A 23,680-nucleotide genomic window follows, 5' to 3' on the forward strand; every position below is an offset into this window, starting at 1 on the left:
ATACTAACCTCATTTTTACAAGCTCTTCAAATAGGAGAATGCAAACCCGCAGTAAATATTCACTGACCTCTGACCAAATCAATGTGTAATCTGATAATCACACCTGCCTGCCTTTAAGATCACTCTGATAATTAAAGGAGTCAACCTGTAAAGAATCCTGTGTAATACACACACAACCACACACACAGACACACAGCTATTATGTAAGTTTAAAATGACATAAATATATGTTCTTTGTACAGATTTTACGCAAAGATCCCCAAGAAGCTATTAACGATGGTTACCTTTGGATAAAGGAAATACAATGAAAAAGGAGGTAATCTTATTTTTCATTTTTATTATGCATTTTAAACTTACTGTATTACTTTTTTTAAACAAGCAATTGTTTTAAATACACAATAAGTTACCTTGCTAAAAATCTCTTTTCTAGAATTTCAGAAAATAGATCAGACATGCCTTATCAGAAAAGCAATTTTCTTTCTTTTTTTAAATTTATTTTTATTTTTTTTTAGGGCCACACCTGCAGCATATGGAAGTTCCCAGGGGGCTAGGGGTCATATCGGAGCTGCAGCTGCCAGCCTACACTACACACAGCAATGCAAGATCCAAGCCTCATTTTCGACCTACACCTCAGCTCACAGCAACGCCAGATCCTTAACCTACTGAGTGAGGCCAGGGATCTAACCTGCATCCTCATGGATACTAGTCTGGTTTGTTACCACTGAGCCAAGACAGGACCTCCCAAAAAGTAATTTTCATTATCAATCCTAAGGAGGAAATTAAACAAACCTGAAAACCACTTTGATAATATAAGGTCAAATTTTATTTAAACTTAAAAGTGGTCCATCTGTCATTAACTGTGAGACGTTAAAGAGTAGACTTGCATTCTCCTTGCTGCTGGGAACCAGCCAGCCATGCTCCCTCGTCAGGGGTCTGCACCCAGCCGTGAACCAGGTCCCAGGCTGTGCCATGGGAACTTCTCAGGGTTCTAGGCACCAAAGAGACTGAAGTTAATCCTTAGTCACAAAGGGGCTGCAAATCCATAAGCATTACTGGAGAAAACTAGGCCACTGTTAAAAGCCATATTCAGGAAACACTGCACAAGTATATTAAATAAAGTAATATTTACGACTTGAGAGGCACAGTATCTCTTACACTATGAGAGAGGGGACTGGGGACAAAGCGGAGGACTGGTTACAATAATCGTGTTTACGAAGACGAGAACACAGGTATATTTGCTAAAAATTCCTTAAATTTCTTGCCCAAGAATAATCATTGTAAACAAAATAGTGGAGTCAATGGGGAAGTGAAGCAAGGGTAAATAATAAATCAAGATGTCTATGGAATTAAAACAAATGTCTTAATTCTATCATTTAATCTATAAAGACTTTATTTAATCTCATTTAATCCATAAAGACTTTATCAAACTTGATTCAATGTCACTGGCATCAACATATGAACTGTTGTGACACTTGATACAATGGTACAGGGAAAGGGCTAAGATTTAAACTTGAGGACCCAATGCTCTTTATCATTCCCAAGGACGCTGGGCCCCACACTTCTGAGCAGCACGATGCCAGATACACAGGTATGTACCACAATCTGAGAACGGCAGCCTGGGAATGCAGTCTGTTCAGTCCTGCCCAGAGACTTTGATGATGCCTTCATTATTTAAGTCTGTGTATATAGTCCATCTCAATAAGTGTAGCTTTATGATCTTTTTTTTTCCTAAGAAGGTGTATGGTAAAATCTTAGACATTTGGTCAACCTTAGATTTTTTTAAAAAACAATCCATTTTCAAATTTCTGAATGTAAATATATTTGTTTTAGAGAATCTGTAATAATAATGTAATAAAATTATTATTTTCCTATATTTCTACCACTTGGAGATAATCATCAACAATTTTGTATATTACCCCCTGTTTATTTTCTGTATAAATACAGTTAAAAATACAAGTTATAATTTATATTATGTACTTATATTGTCACTCTTCTTTTTTGGGGGTCTTTTAAGGGCCTTATCTATGGTATATGGAGGTTCCCAGGTTAGGGGTCAAATCAGAGCTATAGCTGCTGGCCTACACCACAGCCACAGCAATGCCAGATCCTTAACCCACTGACTGAGGCCAGGTATCAATCTACATCCTCATGGATATTGGTCGGGTTCGTTGATGGCTGAGCCACAACCAGAACTCCCATACTGTCACTTTTTAAATTACTATCATTTTTCCAGTTCAAAAAAAACTACCTACAGATATGTAGGTAGGTGGACAGACAGATTCCATTAATGGCTATAGAGTAGTCTACCTTCTAGATGCATTATATGAGCATTTTGATCTTTCTTACTTCTCCTCCTGCCAACATAAGGAATTACATAGGAATTACACATGTTACATCTCTATGTACTGCTCACTCATATATGTACCACGTACATGTTTTTCAATCTTTAATAATATGCTAATACCAAATATGATATTAAGATTGAACAAGTCTTTAGGTCTATGTTTGTATTCGCTTTTAAACTCTCCACCAGGAACTACAAACTAATTTTTCAAGTAGGGATAAATTTAATTTCGTACTGACTTGAAGTAATTCTTTATATGTAGGTATTAATGCTATATATAACATACATTATGTATATATAGAGAAAATACTTTTTGTGATTTGACATATGCAAGTTTTAATCATTTTTTAAATTACACATATGAATTATTTTTTAATTACATATATGAATCATTCCTGTTTTAAAATCTTTGCTTCTGTATTTTAGTTTATCTTCCCCTAAATGCCAAATTAGATATTCATGAACATTCCCTTCCAGTATATTTATTACTACATTTTTATATTTATTATTCGTAATGTCACTTTTATAAAAAAAAACATTCTGAGTTTTCTATTTCAAGTATTTGTCTATTTTATCAGCATCATACTATTTTTTAATTACTGTCTATCATTATTAGTACTCCATTCTTCTTTATAGAAATGTTTCTTGGCTCTTATTCTAAAAAAATGAAATTCAAAATCACTGACCTGTGAAAAATTCCCACTGAAATCCTGATATTAAACTCAAGAGTCAATATAAAGTGATTGAAAATAATTAATGAATTGTCTTCCATACTGAGTGTCTGCACCCTGAAAGAAAAGTTTAATAGTTTCCTTCCTACATGCCATTCGCATTTCTCACAAAATTCAATCCTTAGCATACTTTTTGTTGCTGCTATGAATGGGCTCATTTTTGTCATATTTTGGAACTGATTATTATTACTATACAGATCATGATATTTTCATTTATAATGGAATTTTACTACATTCTATTAGTTTTAGTTGATTGTCTTGGTGATTTTTTTTATTATCTACAAATAATTTAATTCTCCTTTCTTCCCTTTTTCTTTTCTCAATACATTAACCAGGTATTTCAAAACTATTTTAGATAACAGTGATGACAGCTGGAATGTTACTAATTCTAATAGGATATAACATCCTTGTGTTTCACCATTATTAGTATTTTGGCTATTAACAGCTTAATCCCAATTTTGTTTATAAAATTATAGATACTTCCCATAAAATAGAATAAAAATCTCTAAACAGTGAGATAATGGGTGATCTTACTTTCCTTCACATTTTCCTAGTAAATATATTATCAAATTTTCTAAACCTACTTTTATACTTTTTAGAATTCAAATTTTGATTTGTTTTTAAAAAGTCATCCATTAAGACTCTCATACATATGTGGAAAAGTATCTACAAAAGTATTTTCACTTTTTAACTACAGAAAACTACAGTTACATCACATAACTATTAATTTGTATATATTTGTAAAATTAGACTAGCACAAGCTCTTCCAATTTATTTTCCAAGTTTCCTAAAATGAATGGACACACACATCCTTGCCTCCTTATTTCTCTTAATGTTTCTTGATTAAAGAGAACATTTTTAATGCCAATTAATCTTGGTTAGCAATCAGTATCTTGTAGAAGGCAAGAGAGAAGCAAACCCTAAAAAAATTTTCTCTTTAGAAACAACACTGTACTGTTCTTTGTGAAAGACAGCGGATCTGATGATAATGTCTGGATACAAATTTCTCAAAGTAAATTTACTCTGCTAATTCTGCTAAAAAAATATGTCATCCTTTTTATTAAAATACATTTACGCTCAAGACTATAGTATAAGATGCCATAAAATATTAACAATTTGATATTAGGGAAGTCATAACATTCCCAGATAAGAGCTTCATGAAAACCAGATTCTAATATTGTTAATATTAAGACCTGCATGTTAATAAATGTTTGTGGCGATCTCTTCAAATCCTCATCAAATCTTGTTTCTTTCATGTTTCACTAAGGAACCATTATACCACTGTCTTGCCATCTGAAACAGTTTGAGATACATTATCAGAAAAATGTCAACTTCCAATATAAACAGCAAAATTTTTCATTTTTACTCTACCAGGGAAGTTTCAAAGCGCTAAAAAATGCAAACTGCTACCCACTTTCTAAAAACAGAAATGAAATAATTAGGTCACAATAGATGACTCCCTTCTCAGTGGAAAAAAAGAAAGATGATGAATGCAACTGGAATGTTTATTGTCACTGAAATTCTTCAGGCCTGGATTCCAAGTATGTGTCTTGATGCAGGTTACTATGACAACTTAAATTACAGAAAATGTCCCCCCTTCTTCTACCACGTTTTCTCCACAAGACCATTTCAAGCCTTCTAAAATCTGTGTGCATGAATTACAACAATGAACATCTCTTTACAGGTTTTATTCAGAAACGTCCCTATCTGAACCCTTAAAACCAAGAACAATCATATAAAAATAAATCCCATTAAATTTACATGGGACAGAAAATCTAACCTAAAAACACACACACAATGTTTAAAATATAAAATGTTGAAAGTCTCCTGAAACTACTCCCTATTACCAGAGGCAAAGTGTGTATTACCACCATATGCTTCATTACAGAAACTATGGGAAATTACTTGCAAGGCAGTTTTGAAAGATTACAGAGCTAAGCCTTGTTTATCATTATTATCCCCTCACTAATGGTTTTTACAGCAAAGTACCAGAAAAGGAGGGGAAGGAGAATATTGCAGTCCTACTTAGAACAGAAAGAGAAGCACGTAAGCAATCTGTAAAATCTCAACTTGTTTTACCTAATCTGTCTTTTACACAAAACATGGGCTTTATAGTCTGCTCTCACACAGCTTCAATTTTATAAACCTAACAAAGATGTCTTGTGATAAATAATAGTGTGAATTATTCTCTATCCTTGTTCTCCAAAAGAATAATTGGCTTGAGAGAAACTGCATCACTATGGAGAAAATGTAATTTAGCGGAGATATTCTGATTGTAAGACATTCAAATTTTAAAGTAGCTCTCTTTTTAAAATTAAGGTAGTTTTACAGTGCAGCAATACTGAGAATTTCAAAGCTGTTTTTGTTGCTCATCGACGTTAACATGACAAAAAGTCGACCCTTCATTTGGAGAGGCTTAGGGAATTCACGTACCCTCTTCCTATGAGTAAACTTGGCTTCAGCATCCAGCATAGGCAAAAAAAGTTTTATCAAACAAAACTTCCAAAAAAGGAAAACAGAACAATATGCTAAAGGAGCTTCTTTGCACTTGAAGTCAAGAATCAAAGACTGTTAGTGAGCATGTGAGAAGAGACAACAAAAAATGAAAACTTCAGCAGCAAACTCCAAGCAACTCATTACTCTCTCTCCTACCTGTATTAGTACATAACCAGTAGTGTTTCAAGAGAAATAAAATAATTTGAGTGTTCAAATCCAAATGTACACAATCCCTAAACATTAAACATGAACTACGGTTCCTTCTTGGTACAACTTACACATAAATCCTCCTATACAGAAAAAAATTTAATGCATAAAAGAAAGATTTACAGGACAGCTTCATCAATAATGGAAGCTAAAACTAAAATTTAAGAAGAGACTATGCAATCATGGAGAGAACTTTGGTCAATGGAGCTACACAGTACATTTTTTCCTTATGCTTTTCTTCTTTAGTCTGTATTACAAAATAATAGGGCTCAATTACAGTTTTTCAGTTCTCACATGGATAAACAAAACTGCCTTATTAGAATCAGACTATCTTTTACTCTCAACACTTGGAGCCTTCCAGCCATGGTTTTCGCTAAAATGCCTGAGCAATGTAGCAGGGTCCACAGAAGCACTAAAGCAGGGAGGATATGAACTTGTGGTTTAGGAATCCACTCCTTTCACAGAGTCAAGCAATTACTAGAAGGCTCTAAGGGGAAATTAATTTACATGAGACCTTCAAAATTCATCATCTAGGCAGAAATGCAAGCACACGACATTTGCAAATGAGTGACTATGGAATTTATGTGACAGCATGCTGGGTACTTTAAAGAGTTTATTCACCTGTAAAATGTGAACAGTTTATTCATAAGTGATTCACTTATAATAAACAAGGTCACATTATTTTCCCTCCTGAGACTAATAAGTTGCTTTAATATTTAAGAGACAAGAGACGACACACATCAAGCATACAAAATGCAAGTGGAAGATAATTCAGTTGTATGTTCCCACCTCAAGGAATTTTGTGCCCCCTTTTATTAAATAAAGTCAATTGATGACACCATTAAAGAGAAAGAAGCTTAAACTACAGGATATATTTCAGACTTATCAAGACCTTTTAACCTTTCACTGCTAGAAATACTCTTCTGTTGTAGAAGAGGCTGCAGATTTAAAGCATTAGCAGAATAGTACTCAGGAAGCCCAAGAGTGGTGATACACCAGTTTAAAAAAATTTGTTTCAGGGAGATCCCATAATGGCTCAGCAGTCCAAACCCAACTAGTATCCATGAGGACACGGGTTCAATCCCTGGCCCTGTTCAGTGGGTTAAGGATCTGGTGTTCCCGTGAGCTGTGGTATAGGTTGCAGATGTGGCCTGGATCCCGAATTGCTGCGGCTGTGGTGTAGACCGGCAGCTGCAGCTCCTATTAGATCCCTAGCCTGGGAACTTCCTGATGCTGTGGGTGCAGCCCTAAAAAAAAAAAGAAAAAAAGAAAAAGAAAGAAAGAAAGGCAAAAAGAAGCAAAAATTGTTTCAGACTCCAAATTTGAATCCCAAAATTATAATTCACTGGCAAAAGAAACTACTGCAAATTATACTTTGTACTTATCTTAATAAAACGTTTACAAATGATGATCTACCAGTGAACACAATCTCTGAAAAGTCTCCCAAAACTTTGAAAAGTTTTTTTTTTTTAAAGTCCCTGTAAGTGATGTACGGAAGGAGTACAAATTTCAGACTCACCTTACCACGCTGGAGTCCCCAGTGGGAGAAGTGTGAGGTAGTCTTGAGGAAGGGCAGAGCACCAGACAGGTATTCTAGGATGAGCCACACAGGAACCTGAAAAGGTACACAGTATTCTTACAGGACTGGATAATTTTTATCTTAAAAATGCTAAATCACCCCATTTTAACTTCTAATCATCAAAGAGCAAAACGCACAAGCTTTTAGCTTCAAATGGGTTTTCCAAAAAGAATTTTTCCTCCTTCTTGGACCCTTCCCTCTGGTCATATGAACTGAAGTATTTGTGAGGTAGATTTGTTTGGCTTGGTTTCAATTAGTATTTTTGTGCCTTTGCAAAAGAAACTTTAGATGTTTCTTTAAAAGGTTATTTAATGGGCCCATGGCATTCTAGGAAAGACTTTGTGCCTTCTTCTCCTGACCAAAGTTCCCTGCAACACCACAGTAATTTCTTGAAAGCAGTTTAGCAGTTAGACATTTGGAAATTTTCCTAAAGTCAGGACCTAAAAATGAAGTTGAAGGAGAGAACTCCTGTTCTCAGTCTTAAAAAATAAAAACAAAAACATGCTGCATTCTTCCTTGGCGAGTACAAGGGACAACCACTGGCTAACCTAAGAAAGGGGGTAACCTGGCACCATTTCTTTTGACCATTCTATTGCCTAATACTGTGAGAATGTGAGACTCTGCCATGATATTAGTTAGAAAGAAAGCTGAAAAAAGAAATCTTGGCTAGAAGATGGGAACTGACGCAATTCTTACGTCTGCCACATTCAGACTATGTCCTTAACAGACATTTCTGCATTTATTTATAGAAAGGTTTACTTTAGTAACAAAACTATCTTCCATTAGCCATTTTTTAAATATACCAAGACACTGAACTACTTTTACTGTAAATAGAAACCACCACCCCCCAAAGTTACAATCCTTAAATTCTTAACTATGAAATAATATGAAATATCAAATTAGAAACAGTGTAAGGAAAAAAAAATAACAGTGGGCCCCAAATCTGATCCAAGCTATCAGTAAAGATATATACATTTCAACCACAATGGAGGAAGGGGAAGTTAGTCCAAAGTTTCCCTTCTCAGACCTGGGTTCTCCCTGCTCAGCTTCTAGATTCCTGGGTGGAGACATTGTTTCCAAATCAGGTTACTAAACAAATACTTCATATGCATTAATAGCTTGTTATAAAAATTTCATTCATTTCCCAGATTACTTTTTACATGATTTTTTTTTTTTTTAAATGAGAGTTGCAACGTTTATTTCAGGTTCTCTCTTGTGTTTTTTTGTGTTTTTTTTTTTTTTTCTTTTTTTGCCACACAGGCAGTATGTGGGAATTCCTGGGCCAGGGATTGAACCTACACCGCACAGCAGCAATCAGAGCCACAGCGGTGAGAACGCAGGAGCCTCAACCCGCTAGGCCATCAGAGAACTCCCACTTTTTACATGATTTTATAGCTGCAGTGCAAAGGTGCATTAGTGCATGCTTCCAAGTTTTAAAAGTAAAAAGAGTAGCAATCACATTAAAATTTTCTTCTAATGTAAATGATTAGGCTTTAAGCCAACTAGATACCACAGAATTCCTGCTTCATCCTCTTCTATCAGATGTGTTAGAGTCTTGTAGCTTCAACTAGACCGACCAACCTGCTAAAGAAGTCAGACAACAGACACACATTTGAAGTTGATGTGCCTTTGGTCAAAGAGCCAGCCCTTCCACAGAGCAGGATGTCATCCAAAAAGCAAGGAAGGGTCAGCTCTGCTGGGAGTGGATCTTCCAGTTCCAGTCAAGCTCTCCTGTAGTCTGCTTAGAACACAAGAGGGAACCTGGACTGCAACCTTATGAAAGACCCTGAGCTAGAGCTGCCCACCTAGGACATACCTGGATTCCTAACCCAAAGAAACCAGGTGAGATAAAAATGTTTACTGTTTAAGTCCCTAAATTCAGGGCAACTAGTTATGAGTTATGCAACGATAGATAACTGATGTATCTACTGTCACCCACAAAGCCTTTATTTAGTTTATAAGAATGCAAACAGAAATTGCTGATGTAGATGAACACATTATCAGGTTACTGCAACTGCTATACACTGAACACAAGCAAAAGAGAATGATTAACAACAGCTCAAGAGCAAATTCCAGTTTCTAAGAAGTGTTGCCTTTTTGTCTTTTTTTTCTTTTTCCTGCATTTTTAAAGAATGCAGGCCCTTCACTGGCTTGTAGATGGCTCTCTCAGTGACTGCTGATTGACTGTGGGATATATTCTCTTCCTTCAAACTAGGCCCACCAGGATGGATAATCAATAGACAACAGTGGCATTTTCATTACCATAGAAATCAGAAAGGAGCTTATTGTGTTGGCAGTTCAAGTCTCATAGGCAATATAAGAAAAAGTCTAGAAGTTTTAGAAGTCAGCTACCCTTTACTCTGCAAGATGCCAAAAAGTTTACAAAGGACCTTTCTTGTTACTGAAAAGAGAAAACCATCTAAAGATTCAACTATAAACATTCAACTATAAATAAAATGATAGTGTACTTTCATATTCCTTTGTATTCACCAAATAAATTAAAACCACAAATGTTACAAAAATTGGAAATTCTTCTAAATTTCTGGTTTTATAATAAATAAGGTAGGAACAGTCAGTTTTTTCTTTCTTCTGGGATATCAATACTCACAGATATCCTACCTCTCTAAATATAACTCAGCTCTGCTAAGAGCAACATGCAATATTATTAAGAGAATTATCTTAAGTTTTATACATCCCATAAGACATGTTAAAACAATAAAATGACTCTAGAAACAATAAGGTAGATTTTCTGTGGAAATAAATCTATTATGATCTATCAGCTACATTACTTTGCAAAGCAGAGGGTAACATTAATGACAAAAAATAATTATTCATATTTAATATGGAGTTCCCGTCGTGGTGCAGCAGAAATGAATTTGACTAGGAACCATGAGGTTGCAGGTTTGAACCCTTGCCTTGCTCAGTGGGTTAAGGGTCCGGCGTCGCCCGTGAGCTACGATGTAGGTCACAGATGCGTCTCAGATCCCAAGTTGCTGTGGCTCTGGTGTGGGCCTGCAGCTACAGCTCCAATTAGATCCCTAGCCTGGGAACCTCCATATGCCATGGGTGTAGCCCTAAAAAGACAAAAAAAAAAAATTATTCATATTTAATAAATATTTACTAAGTCCTAACTGTATTTAAAATAGAGTAGGAGTTATACATGGATTTCTTTGCAACTGTGCAATATTTGTGAGATATAACTCATATTTAGTAATAATAAAACCAAATAAATGTTTTAGAAGCACAAAAGAGACTTGAAAAACATCTACAGTAGGGTTCATATGCTGCTGGATATTTAGGGAAGCTTTATGAAGTAAGTCATTATACTTGTATATGGTTGTAAATTTTCTCAGCTTTTTCATATTAATATGTTAGAACTTCCCAGATGACAAAGTTGAGGTTCAGAGAAATTAGATGACTTGATGTGAACCCAGTCCCTGCCTTCTAAAGAAGAAACAGTAGGCACTCAGTAAATAAGTGCCAGACCACAGTCTGCCAAATCCAGACACTACTCACAACCCTGTGAGAGTAAATCCTGAAGTCTACATTCGGCAGATTTCAGAAAGATCTGATAACTTTCCAGGTTCACACGGCTAGTAAATGGCAGAACCCTATTTGAACTCAAGTGCACTTGATTACAAAGATCCTGCTTTTTCCTATCAGACTCCCACTCTAGGTTAGTTTGAATAACCCATGGTGCTCCTAGTAAGTGCTCATACTCTACTGCACCTTCCCTTTCTGGACTAATAACTGATCCATAAGCCATAGGAATTGAAATCTATCCTTGTTAGCCTTCTGATTTGTTATTAATGCCATGCAGGAAGGAACTCAGAAGAATAATAACAAAGGAGAAGGTAAGACAAGCTTAGGAGATGATCAGTTATTTTTTAAATAGTTGAGCAATCATTTTCCTTTAGACCAGTTTGGAAAAAAAAATACATTTTATAAACTTTATTAGAAATTATCCCCAGGCTAATACTTCAATATCCCACAGGTCAGAGAGTTGTTTTCAGAAGATCAGTCATCTAGTTACCTTCTTTTTTTTTGATGGCCACACCCACAGCATATGGAAGTTCTCAGGCCAGGGACTGAATCTGAGCTGCAGCTGCAACACCCTGTCCTTTATTTAACCCACTGTGATGGGCTGGGATGGAACCTGCACCTTGGCAGTGATCTGAGCCGCTAGATACAGTTGGATTCTCAACCTACTGCACCACAGCGGGAACTCCTTATCTAGGTATCTTTATCAAAGATCTTTTATTCCAATTTGAGTTGGCCAAAAACCAAAATCCCAAAACAATGTTAAATGCATATAGATTAAAGCACAAACATAACCATACTAATAGAAGCTGTGTTTCCCTACAGAGCACTCATCAAAATCTGATACTGGAACCCATTAAGAATTATATCACGCAAGCACTGAGAAAGGAATAGTAGGACCCTTGGTGTGGTCCAGTGATTAGGACAGAAGTTTTAAGAGAAAACATGAAACTGACAGAAATGCTAAGAAGGAAAAAGACCTGGAGAAAAGGAAGAAGGCTTTTTCTGCAAAGAGACATCATAAAGCTGACTTTACTGCTGCTCAGAAAGTACAAGGCTCTGTGAAGTCACAGTGTGTTTGCAGAAGAATTTAAGTGGATTAGCTATACTCCTCTAAAACAGCAGCTTTCTAAGACTGAAAAATTCAAACTGGTTTTCAATGTAAATGAAGTAAACTACAAAGGTGAAAAAAAAGAAAAACATGATTAGTTGTAACTAGTCCTTCAGCACATACAATATCTCTAAACATAATAAAAGGATACTCTGGGGTTTCCACACAGTTTTGCGTTGTTAGTCTCACTCCCCTACTGCACCACGCAATTCTGTCTCATTTCTTCTTGGTAGTCTCAGCACCTAGCACCAAATCTGGCACACCCAATAAGTGAGGATGAAGGGAAGGCCAGGAGGAGGGTCTAGATAAAGCAGGAATTTGACATGTTATTTCCTGAGGTGGCAACGCAGGCAGCTGGCTAACGAATTTCTCTTTTCCTTTCCTCCCAAAGAAAAAAGACTGGTTGGTGGCTGGGGGGGGGTGGGGAAAAATGTTTTGTAAGTGCAAGAAAACAATTTTTAATTAACAAAACTGTGGCCTCGTATTTTTGTATTAACACAAATGAAACCTAAAATACTGATTTCAGCTACCACTCCTGATCACCCTGGAAATTTTTCTAAATATACAGATTGCTCTAGTTAACCTCTTCTTAGCTTACCAGATTTGATTATCCATCTTTGTTGCTACCAATTAACCATCTGCTCAATACTGCTACGAGACAACCAAAAAAAAAAAAAAAAAAAAATCCCAAGATTGCTTTTAAAGGTCTGACAATCCATTTCATTTCACTTTTTTTTTTTTTTTTTTTTTTTTGGTTGCCCCACTGGCAGGCAGAAGTTCCTGGGCCAGGAATAGAACCGACACCACAGTAGCGACAATGCCTGGTCCTTAATCCACTGAGCCACTCAGGAACTCCATAGAGAACTGATTTTAAAAAGATCCCACTATAAAGAAGAGTGAGTTCAAATGTGAGGAAGAGATTGCTTTTTAAATTAATACTAATTAATTTCAAGTGACAAATGACTTTTCACTCTGTTTAAAACAAGAGTTTGTGGAAAATGTTTAGTGTATTTTTAAAAAAGGAAAAAAAAATAGAGAGGAAGGAATATTCTACTACTGAAATTTTAAATTACTATAGTATGTTGGCAGGTTCAAGTACACTTCAAACAATTACAGAATCTCCTAAATTGCACTGTTCCATAAAGTAGGTTAATCTTGAATAAATGTCTTCATTTCAGTTCAAAGAAAAGCATAAGCAATAAAGCTACATAAGCTGAAGAAGAGTGTCTTTACATTTAAACACCACTTATGTCAGGCACTTATGCAGATTACACTTTACCTGTTTATGAAACCTTATCATTTCCTGCCTTAGTGTTTTAAGGAAGAGATGTCCTTAGATTGTTTCTGGAATTATAGTTCCCACAGTGTTTGGTCCACTTTTGGTGTATTCCCTCCCCTTGCTGAGAGCATATGATATTGACTGTAATGCTGTGTTAATAATGTCCAGTTTGGCTCCAGGCTAATCAAAAGAAAGCTAAGAAGCAGGACTGCACAGATCATACGACATATCGTGGAGTCTGGTCAGTGCATACCACACTCCAGTTCATACCTGCTCACTGCCTAGCCATGGCTCTAGAAGTCAAGAGTCCATTCAGGACCTAGAGGTATGGGAAAAATGGTAGAAATATACAAGGGACACAAGAGGGGAAGGAGGATAGAGAAGGAAAATGACTAGAGCCATCAGAAGTGGCAGAAGAGGGGAGGGGAGCAGCAAGTAACAAGGAACTTCATCAGGGTTGTGGAAAGCCAATGACCACAGGAAACAATAGGTCAGACATGAAGGAAACATGGAAGAAGCCAATGGACCTCTAATCCCTTCACAATTTAGAAAGCAACTGGGTTAAGAGCAGTAGCCAGCAGAGGTGCCCATGGAAGAGGCAAGCTGCCCTGGCATGATGTGGAAGCGGGCGCAGCCCTCAAATAGCATGTGGAACCCAGGAGTCCTGATGGTCCAGCTGACCCAAGAAATCTGACACCATCCACATCATAGGAAATCACCATCCAAAAAGAAAACTGGCTTTGTCCTCTAGGTGTTCTGTAGGTCGCACAGACCATACCTTAACCCTAGCTCTCCTGAAATGACTTTGGGCGAGTTCTCATGTCCTTAAGCCTCAGTGCAAGCTCTAGGGACTAAGCGTACCTGGGTGTCTTTTAACTCACAACATCTCTATGGCCCTGGGGATGCAGAATCCTGGAGGAGGAGGACCCCATGGACCAAAATCATCAAGGCCACTCCTACCTTCTTGGTCGGGGAAGAGCCCAATCTAGGATGCTGGGGACACATCTCACCCCTTTAAGACTGAGGGCAGGCTGGCTCACTCCTTCAAGACTGAGGGCAGGCTGGCTCACTCCTTCAAGACTGAGGGCAGGCTCTGCTACAGGGCCACAGAAACCAGGAGAATTGCTTGCTACAAGACAGAATTAGTAAAGAATTTTTCTAAAACTTCAGTTTATAGCCCTTTCCATATGCCAAGCCACAGTTCAAAGTACTTTATGCATATTAAATCATTTACTTCTCACAACAATCCCTCATTTTCTGATGAGGCAAGAGGCACCAGGTGGTTGGATAACTTATGACCCAGGTTCCCTGGCTAGCAACCGGCAGAGTCTGTATGTGAGCCCAGCCCTGCCACTGCAGTCTGTGCTCCTAACCTCCTGTCGCTGTCTCAGTCTCTAGCCAGGACTCAGCAGCTGGCTCTCCTCACAGGAAGGCCTTCTCTTCCCCAAATACTGATTTCAGCCATGCCTCCTTGAGTTCCACATCGGTAAGATAGGGTAAGACCACTTCCATGTTCCACTCCCATGGAACAGAGTATTGTTATGTGGAGATGACTAACAAACATCTGAAAAGATGTTCTATAGCACATGTCATCAGGGAAATGCAAATTACAATAAGACCCACCACACTCCTGTTAGAATGGCCAAAATCTAGAACACTGACAACCCTCACATGACTGGTGAGACTGTGGAACTACAGGAACTCATTCATTGCTGGTGAGAACGCAAGATGACACAGTCACTTTGGAAGAAGGTTTGGTAGTTTCTTATAAAACTAAACATCACCTCACCATACAATCCAGCAATTGCTCTCCTTGCTATTTACCCAAAGGAGTTAAAAATTTATGTCCACATAAAACCTGTGCATGGATATTTGCAGCAGCTTTATTCATAAATGCTAAAACTTGAAAGCAACTAAGATGTCCTCTAAGAGATGAATGGATAAACTATGGCACATTTAGACAATGGAATATTATTCAGCACTAGAAAGAAATGAGCTAACAAGCCATGAGAAGACAAGGAGGAAACACAAATGCCTATTACTAAGTGAAAAGAGCCTATGTGAAAAAGGTACACACTATATAATTCCAACTATGTGAAATTCAAGAAGAGGTAAAACTATGGAGACAATAAAAAGCTAAGCGGTTGCCAGGGGTTAGGAGAGAGGGAGGGAAGAAGAGGCAGAGCCCAGAGGATTTTAAGGCAGTGATAATACTCTGTATGATGGTGACTATTTGTGTGTCATTTGGATACTTTTGTCCAAATACACAGAATGTACAATACCAACAATGAAGTGTAATGTAAACTATGGACTTTGTGTGATAAAGACCTGTTATTGTAGGTTAATCAATTGTAACAAATGTACCACTCTGGTGAGGCATGTTGATAATGGGGGAGGCTGTGCATCTGAGTGGGACCGGGGGTAAATGAGAAATCTCTGTAACTTCCCCTTAATTTTGCTACAAACCTAAAAACGTTCTTAAAAAAAAATAAAGTCTTAGAAGAAATGCCCAACAAGAGCTGGTACACTGCAAATATTCAATAATCGCTAATTTACCTCCTTCACTTCAAATAATCATTACCTAGACACAGGCCACCATCTGCTTGGCCCTCCATGTTTACATCTAGCTGAGGCCCCAGTGAGATGAACTGGCTCCCCACACAGCCAAAGAGCAACTATAAGACTGAGTCTCCTCTTCCCCCAAATGGCATCAATCTACATTACCCAGGTGTGTGTCCCTTCAATGGACACAACCTGAGTCTACAGCCCTCTGGAGCTACAGACAACAGAGGGCTTGTCTGAACCTAGCAAGACCCCCGGTTTCTGAGCTGTTATTTGTTCTATTACAACATGCCACAGGGCCTCACAGTTAAAGCATTTGACAGAACAAATAAAACCTTTTAGCAAACTACAGAACAATGTGGGGCATTTTTTTAGAAGGCCTTTCTGCTCCATGCAGCAAAAGTGGATTACCCTGAAAGTTAACAGGCCAGATTCACTTCCCTCCTCTGTGAGCCAACAGACCTCGCTCGGGAAATCAAAACTCCCCACACTCAGAATCCATGTGATCTGCATGTGTAAAAGGAAAGGCTCAAGACCAGGTTTGTATTACCTCCCTGGTTGTTTTCCCCTGGAAACATTCCAGTTTGTTAATATTCCTAAAACCTGGCACCCAAAACTAAAAAGCCCTTTCTAAAAATGCTGATCAGCGTAAAAGATTTATTACCTGTGTTGATCCTGCCTTGGCTTTTTAAAATTAAATTATTTTCATTAAAGGCTGGATACAGAATATAAAGAATTTCAAGGTAACAAACATTCATGTATCCATAACCAATTTTACAAAAAAAAGTAAATAACTAATATCTCTGAAGCTCCTTTTGACTTTTCCTTACCCAACTCCCTTATCCTCCATTAAGAGGGAATAATAACTCTCCTAAATTCTGTGTATACTCTTGCCATTTATTTTTTTATTTATTTACTGTCTTTTTAGGGCTGTGTCATGGCATATGCAAGTTCCTAGCCTAGGGGTCTAATCGGAGCTACAGCTGCCGGCCTACACCACAGGCAGAGCAACGCCAGATCTGAGCCAAATCTGCAACCTACACCACAGCCCACGGCAACCCACTGAGTGAGGTAAGGGATAGAACCCACATCCTCATGGATACTTGGACTCATTACCGCTGAGCCATGAGGGGAACTCCCACTTGCCTTTTAAAAAACAGTGTAATCACAAGTTGGATCACTAAACAATATATTATTTAGTTTGCTCAAATCTCTGAACTTTGTATCAATGGAATCAAAAGATCAATGGAATCTTTTGCAACCTGGTTTTTCTACTCAACATTATGTTGATGTATGAATCAGTGATCCACACATTTTCAAAGCATTCCCCATTTTGGGAAAGGGCCAAAATGCACTGGCTGGGGCTAGCTGTTTCTGGGCAGTATCTACTCTGATGGGGAGGTGCCTGTGCTATACTAGTTGTTGATCATTTTCAGTATCACCCTAGTCCCACAGCAATTCACTGTATAAACCACACCATAATCATGTCTTTATACAACCAATGTTTTGTTTTCTTCCAGATTTTTTGTGGTGAGCCACATAAAGTGCTATGATAGTGGTAGATATATGTTGGGTTGTAGAGAATCCATATTTTCAACTTTATTAAAAATAAGTGTTTTTCAAAACTGTCATCATGACCATTGTGGTTCATAAAATTTCCTGGATTAAATGCAACTTTTTTTTTTTAATGATAAAGAATACATCAGAATGGAAAATAGCAAAAAAAGAAAAAAAATTACCTTTAGGAGGATATGACTGGTTTCTCAAAACTTTGGCTTAAATTATACACATGTATCTTATGTATACACACATCAGTAAATTAATTCCTTACCAGTCACAATCAAAAAGCTCACAACTACCTTCCAGTTGACTAATTCTTTCTTTGGCAATGTGTAACTTACCATTAAGCTTGTTTGTTGATGTTTAAATTCCAATTATATATTTAATTTCTTGAAGCTCTATTTTTTTTTCAGAACCTTCATCATTTTTATATTCATCTATTTACTCATATTTCTAGCCTTCTCATTTCTTTATTTTTTTGTATATGATTTTTATTTTTTCCATTATAGCTGCTTTACAGTGTTCTGTCAATTTTCTACTGTACAGCAAGGTGACCCAGTTACACATACATGTATACACCTTTTTTCTTACATTATCATGCTTCATCATAAGTGACTAGCCATAATTCCCAGTGCTATACAGCAGGACCCATTTTTTAAAAACAAAGTTATTTTACGTTTTCTGACAACCACATCCAAGATCACTACATGTCTAAATCTGTTCCTACTATTTTGGTTGCTCTACTCATGGTACTTTGCTTTACCTGTCTAAATTCGTGACTCTGATTTAAATTCTCCTGTAGTTATATTTTTTAAGTTTTGAGGCCTAGGTTGAATAAAGATTCCTCCAGAAAGAATGTGCACCTGCTCCTGCCCTGAGCTACTCTGATGGAACCATTTTACAACTATATGTATTTGTCCTTATTCTGACCCACCTGGATAGGTCTGAATTAGGATTGTAAACATGCATGAACATTGCTTATGAAATACTGGATAGGCAGTTGTCCTTAGAGTTGCTGGCGACTGGGAAGAGGTCAGGGGAAAAGCTATATTTTTGGTTCAGCACTACACTATGGATATAGCCTTTAGATGGTCACAGATTTATGTGGAGATATCTTCTATGAAACTTTTTTCCCTAGCACAGACTCTGGGCTTTGTCTCCTGCCTCCAAAGCAATAAGAGACTAAGGAAATCAAAGCTCACATTTGCTGGATTCAGCAAGTGTTCTCATATGGGATGTTACCCTTACCTCTGTCCAGTTCTCACTTTCACTTTCAGGCCAACATGTCTTTCCTGCCATTTAAAGCCACATTTTATATAACTGATCTAGAATTTCTATTTTTAGTTTGTGGTGGAAGAGTAGTTTAGAGTATACAGTCTCCCACATCACCAGAAATGAAAGTTGATGTTACCTCTTTAAACAGTCAATATTTCCTATTAGCTTATAACTGAGCTTATGTTTAACTAAAACCATTAGGTCTTTTTCATATGAGCTGTGCTGAGATAAGTTTCCTCATTCCTATACTTGCATAACTGCTATTACTTTGAATCTAAATGTAGAAATTCATATTCTGATCCATTAAATTTAGTCTTTTAATGTTTCATTAAAATCACTTTTAAGCTATTAAAATCATTCTGAATGTTCAATCTGTCACTTTCACATTTTATCTACATCTTCAAACTTTTTCATTCATAAACTGGATTAAAAGACCTTCTATATATTTATTTTAAGTTGAAAAAGACATGGAATATTATATTATTCTGGATATAATTCACTATAAAAATGATGGCTGAAAAAAAATTCACACATCCAGAGTAGCACCCAGTACCTTCAATTTTATGCAATAAAAGGTATTGCTCTGGAAATGTGCTCTTCCAAAAATAGTGTTCTATGACCTTTGCCTGTGTCACTTAAAGATGATTATGAAGAACTTTTAGTACAGACCCTTGACATGGGGATTGCTATGCCTCCATTACACACCACAAATTGAATCTGATACAGACGTGACAGCAGCTTAAAGTTAACCAGGAGGATGCCTCTGAAAACTGTGATGGAGAAATAATCAATCATGCTTTAAATGCTGTTGACAAGTAAAACCCCAACAGCAACAGCAAAGATCCTTCAGGGAAGGCTGAGAGGGTCACTCTGAGGTGAAGACACCTTTGCTTCAGTGATTAATTTTACAAGAAACAGCAAGGTCATTGGGCATACCTGCCTCATTCCACCTCTATAAGGGACCAGCAAATAAAAAACATATTAATGTTATACAGGGTGACCACATAATTTATCACCCAGGACAAAAGGTCTTATTATTACACCAAAATAAGAAGAGTGAAGTAGGACTGATGCAGCAAACCAGGGCAGAATTTACCCTAACAGTATACAACTTTCCTCTTTTAATAAAGCAACTGCCTCAGTATTTCTTTATACTGCGATAAAAACATAAAAAGCATTCATCCATTACTTATTGTCTACTGGACAAAATCTAAATTTATAACATGCTAATAATGTCCCTCAACAGCCCCTCCCAAAGTATTATTACGTTTAATACACGGTTTGTGAAAGCAGTCAGTTTGATATCCTTCAGTCCTTTTTTTTTTTTTTTGTCTTTTTACTATTTCTTTGGGCCGCTCCCGCGGCATATGGAGGTTCCCAGGCTAGGGGTCGAATCGGAGCTGTAGCCACTGGCCTACGCCAGAGCCACAGCAACGCAGGATCCGAGCCGCGTCTGCAACCTACACCACAGTTCACGGCAATGCCAGATCCTTAACCCACTGAGCAAGGGCAGGGACCAAACCCACAACCTCATGGTTCCTAGTCGGATTCGTTAACCACTGCACCACGACGGGAACTCCCCTTCAGTCCTTTTTTGGCTACACCTGCAGCATGCAGATGTTTCTGGGCCAGGGATCATCATGCCACAACAGCAACAACACAGGATCCCTAACCTGCTATGCCACAGGGGAACTCCATATCCTTCATTCTTAAAATGAAAGCTTTAAAGGAATTTATCTAAAAAATTCACTGAATTGAAATATATCAGTCCGCTTTTTTTTTTAAATCAGCCTGAATTTAAATTATTCTTTCAATGAGACTATCCTGATAATCCAACATTTACATACCCCATGATGTGCAAATTAAAGTAGGACATTTATAACCACTGTTTTTACCTTGGTCAACCCGCACTGTGGCTGGCAGAGGCTCCTCAGGTAACCAAGAAATCCTCTCATAAACCTTAGTATTGTCCCCATCCTACTCCTGCCAGCTAACAGAAAGACAGTGATTAAAAATTTTAAAGCACAGGAGTTCCCGTCGTGGCTCCGTGGTTAACGAATCTGACTAGGAACCATGAGGTTGCAGGTTCGATCCCTGGCCTCACTCAGTGGGTTAAGGATCCGGTGTTGCCGTGAGCTGTGGTGTAGGTCGCAGATTCGGCTCAGATCCCAACTTGCTATGGCTCTGGCGTAGGCCAGTGGCTACAGCTCTGATTAGACCCCTAGCCTGGGAACCTCCATATGCCACGGGAGTGGCCCTAGAAAAGACAAAAAGACAAAAAAAAAAAAAAATTTTAAAGCACAAATGCAACTTCCATTATGTGTATTTATTTGTTTATTTTGGCCAACGCAGTGTTTTGGTTTTGTTTGTTTTCTTTTTAAGGGAAATCACCCCCAAAATCCAAGTACATAGCCTCTCTGAAAAAAAACCTGAATATCTGTCAAATACTGGCCCTCCCCCATTTCCTAAGGGCATTGATCAGCTGGAGCTGAATGGGGAATGCCCCCCACCTTAGGTAATTCGCATACTCTCTAATTTGCCAGTCCTAACCACTTTATTTACACCAAACCCACTTTTCCCCTTAATACCATCTGCCTAACTACAGTAATGAGCACAAACCCTGCCATAAAGCACTTGCAAATAAACACACACAGCACACATACAGAGAAGTCTAACTTATGCAAGACAAGGGCACTGCGCAACCCAGTGCACCCTGCCCCTCCACGCCCGCACCACACCAGTTGGTCTGTTGGCTGGTTGATGTGTCTAAGCTCTCACTCATCACTCACTGTGCTCTTCCCTCATCTCTGCTGCTTCTCTATATGCAGGTCTCATTCTCTCAGAATAGCTTTCCTCCCTAGGTGCTTAGTTAACTTTCTATAGTTTAACGGTAAACTGTTAAATAAGTAAGTTTACCTTGCAGAGCTGTGAAGATTAAACAAAAATATGAGTAAAGGACCTAGCACAGCCATGTACATGTTATAACCACTAAGTTCATGGTTCTTACTATTATTTTGGTCAACAAACCCTAAAGTAAAACCAATAGTGATCCATTATAATAAAACAATTTTGTTGTATGGATTTATTTAGAGTTTTAAAAAAGTTAGGAGTTCCCTGGTGGTCTAGCAGTTAAGGATATGGTGTTGTCACTGCTGTGGCATGAATTTCATCCCTGGCCTAGGAAATTCTGCACGCCCAGAGTGTGGCTGAAAAAAAAGTTATAATTTGCTTGCTTTTTTTTTTTTTTTTTTTTTTTTTTTTGCTTTTTAGGGCTGCACCGGCGGCATATGAAAGTTCCCAGGCTAGGGGTCTAACTGAAGCTGTAGCTGCCGGCCTACACCACAGCCAAAGCCACAGCAACACAGGACCTGAGCCATGTCTGCAACCTACACCACAGCTCACGGCAATGCCAGATCCTTAACCCACTGAGTGAGGCCAGGGACTGAACCTGCAACCTCATGGTTCCTAGCCGGATTCATTAACCACTGAGCCATGACGGGAACTCCTTTTCTTGCTTTTTAGTGGTGCAGCAGGTTAAGGATCCGGCACTGTCTCTGCAGCAGCTTGGTCACTGTTCAGGTATGCATTTGATGTCTGGCACAGTGGGATCTGGCATTGCCATGCCTGTGGCAAAGGTCACAGCTGCTGATGGGATTGGATCCCTAGCCTAGGAATTACCAATGTGCCATGTGGTGCAGCCAAAATTTTTTTTTTAATTTTTAAAAAATTAAAAAAAAAAAAAGTACAGGGTCTAATAAGGTAGTTGTGAGATTTAAATGAGTTAACGCATCTATAGTGCCTAGGACTTGGCATGTTACAAGCAATCAAAATAAAATTACCGTTATTATTAAAAACCTGCCTACATTTCCTCACACTCTTCAACTTGAGGGCTACCTCAGTCTTCCTGAGAAGATCACCAAGGATCTCCTCATTGCCAAAAGTCAAGTCCTTCTCCTACTTGGCTTCCATCTTCAGCTTCAAAACTGCTGGCCAGCTCTTTGTTCTTGAGGCCTTCCCTTTTGCTCTCATTTGTCATCCTGACTTCACATCCAGCCTGGGCCAGGTGCTGGAGCTCCCAGCTCCCAGCTGCTGGCTGACTCTCTTCTTACTCTACCTGCTTCCAGGACAAGCTTATCTAGTAACTGTTCTCCAGCCCCTACCACATGTGCTAACCACCGCCACATGCTGGTAAGCAGAGTTGAAAATTCAATATACTCTTATCTTTGGAGATAGCTATCAGTTACAGTTACATATAGGTTAAATTTAAATTAAAGTTTAGGAAAAAATATGCATGGCATCGTCTCACATTTATTCCACAAGTAATATATTCCAACCCATTCCCTCAAATCATCTATATCAAGTTTAACAACCAAACTGCATCTACCACATACCTGAATGTGTAAATATTTACACATAGCACTCACCAGGCTGTAGCTTGTTTAAAGTGTTTGTATGGGTGGGTATGAAAACCTTAGCTTTACTTCGGTGGTAACAGAAATGTTTAAATCTTTAGCCCTCGTTTCTTCTTAGGAAACTACACCTGTGGCTCACTCAGTCTTCAGGCTGTATGAAGTTGATATAATGCAAATAGGCACTAAGAAGATACAATACACACACGCCCTACCCACGCTGATTATGGACAAAATCCACTTTCCACATTTTGTCAATACTATTACATAACTGAATTAATGTGCTTGCTAACAAGCACACGTCTCTATTAAATAGAGTACACAAATAATATATAACCTCCTAAGACACCTCAAGAGCCTACATGTGTTTCAACATCTGTAATTTACTTTTGGAACCATTTCAGCATAAACAGCCTGTGACATTCCGTGACACTGCTTAGGTTAGGGCACTAACTCTGCTGGGAATAAGAGTGCGCTGTCCAGGGTGGGTCTGGTGGGCTCCAGTCGGGAATCCCATGCTTCGGAGATGGTTACCAAGAGACAATGCTTTGAGGACACTTGGCTCATTACCTATCGGATAGATTTTC

The 23,680-nt window shown here is 38.0% G+C and overlaps 1 protein-coding gene across 2 annotated transcripts in view; it reads right to left on the bottom strand.

Annotated features, from left to right (window-relative positions):
- The window catches only part of RASSF8 (Ras association domain family member 8), a 117,724-nt gene that overhangs the window by 76,086 nt on the left and 17,958 nt on the right, over nucleotides 1–23,680 (bottom strand). For both annotated transcript variants that reach the window (XM_005653134.3, XM_005653133.3), the window contains exon 2: nucleotides 7,298–7,393. The gene's annotated coding sequence lies outside the window, so the exon portion shown is untranslated. The remainder of the gene's footprint in view (nucleotides 1–7,297; nucleotides 7,394–23,680) is intronic.

Source organism: Sus scrofa, chromosome 5 (assembly GCF_000003025.6).
Source record: "Sus scrofa isolate TJ Tabasco breed Duroc chromosome 5, Sscrofa11.1, whole genome shotgun sequence".
NCBI lineage: Eukaryota > Metazoa > Chordata > Mammalia > Artiodactyla > Suidae > Sus > Sus scrofa.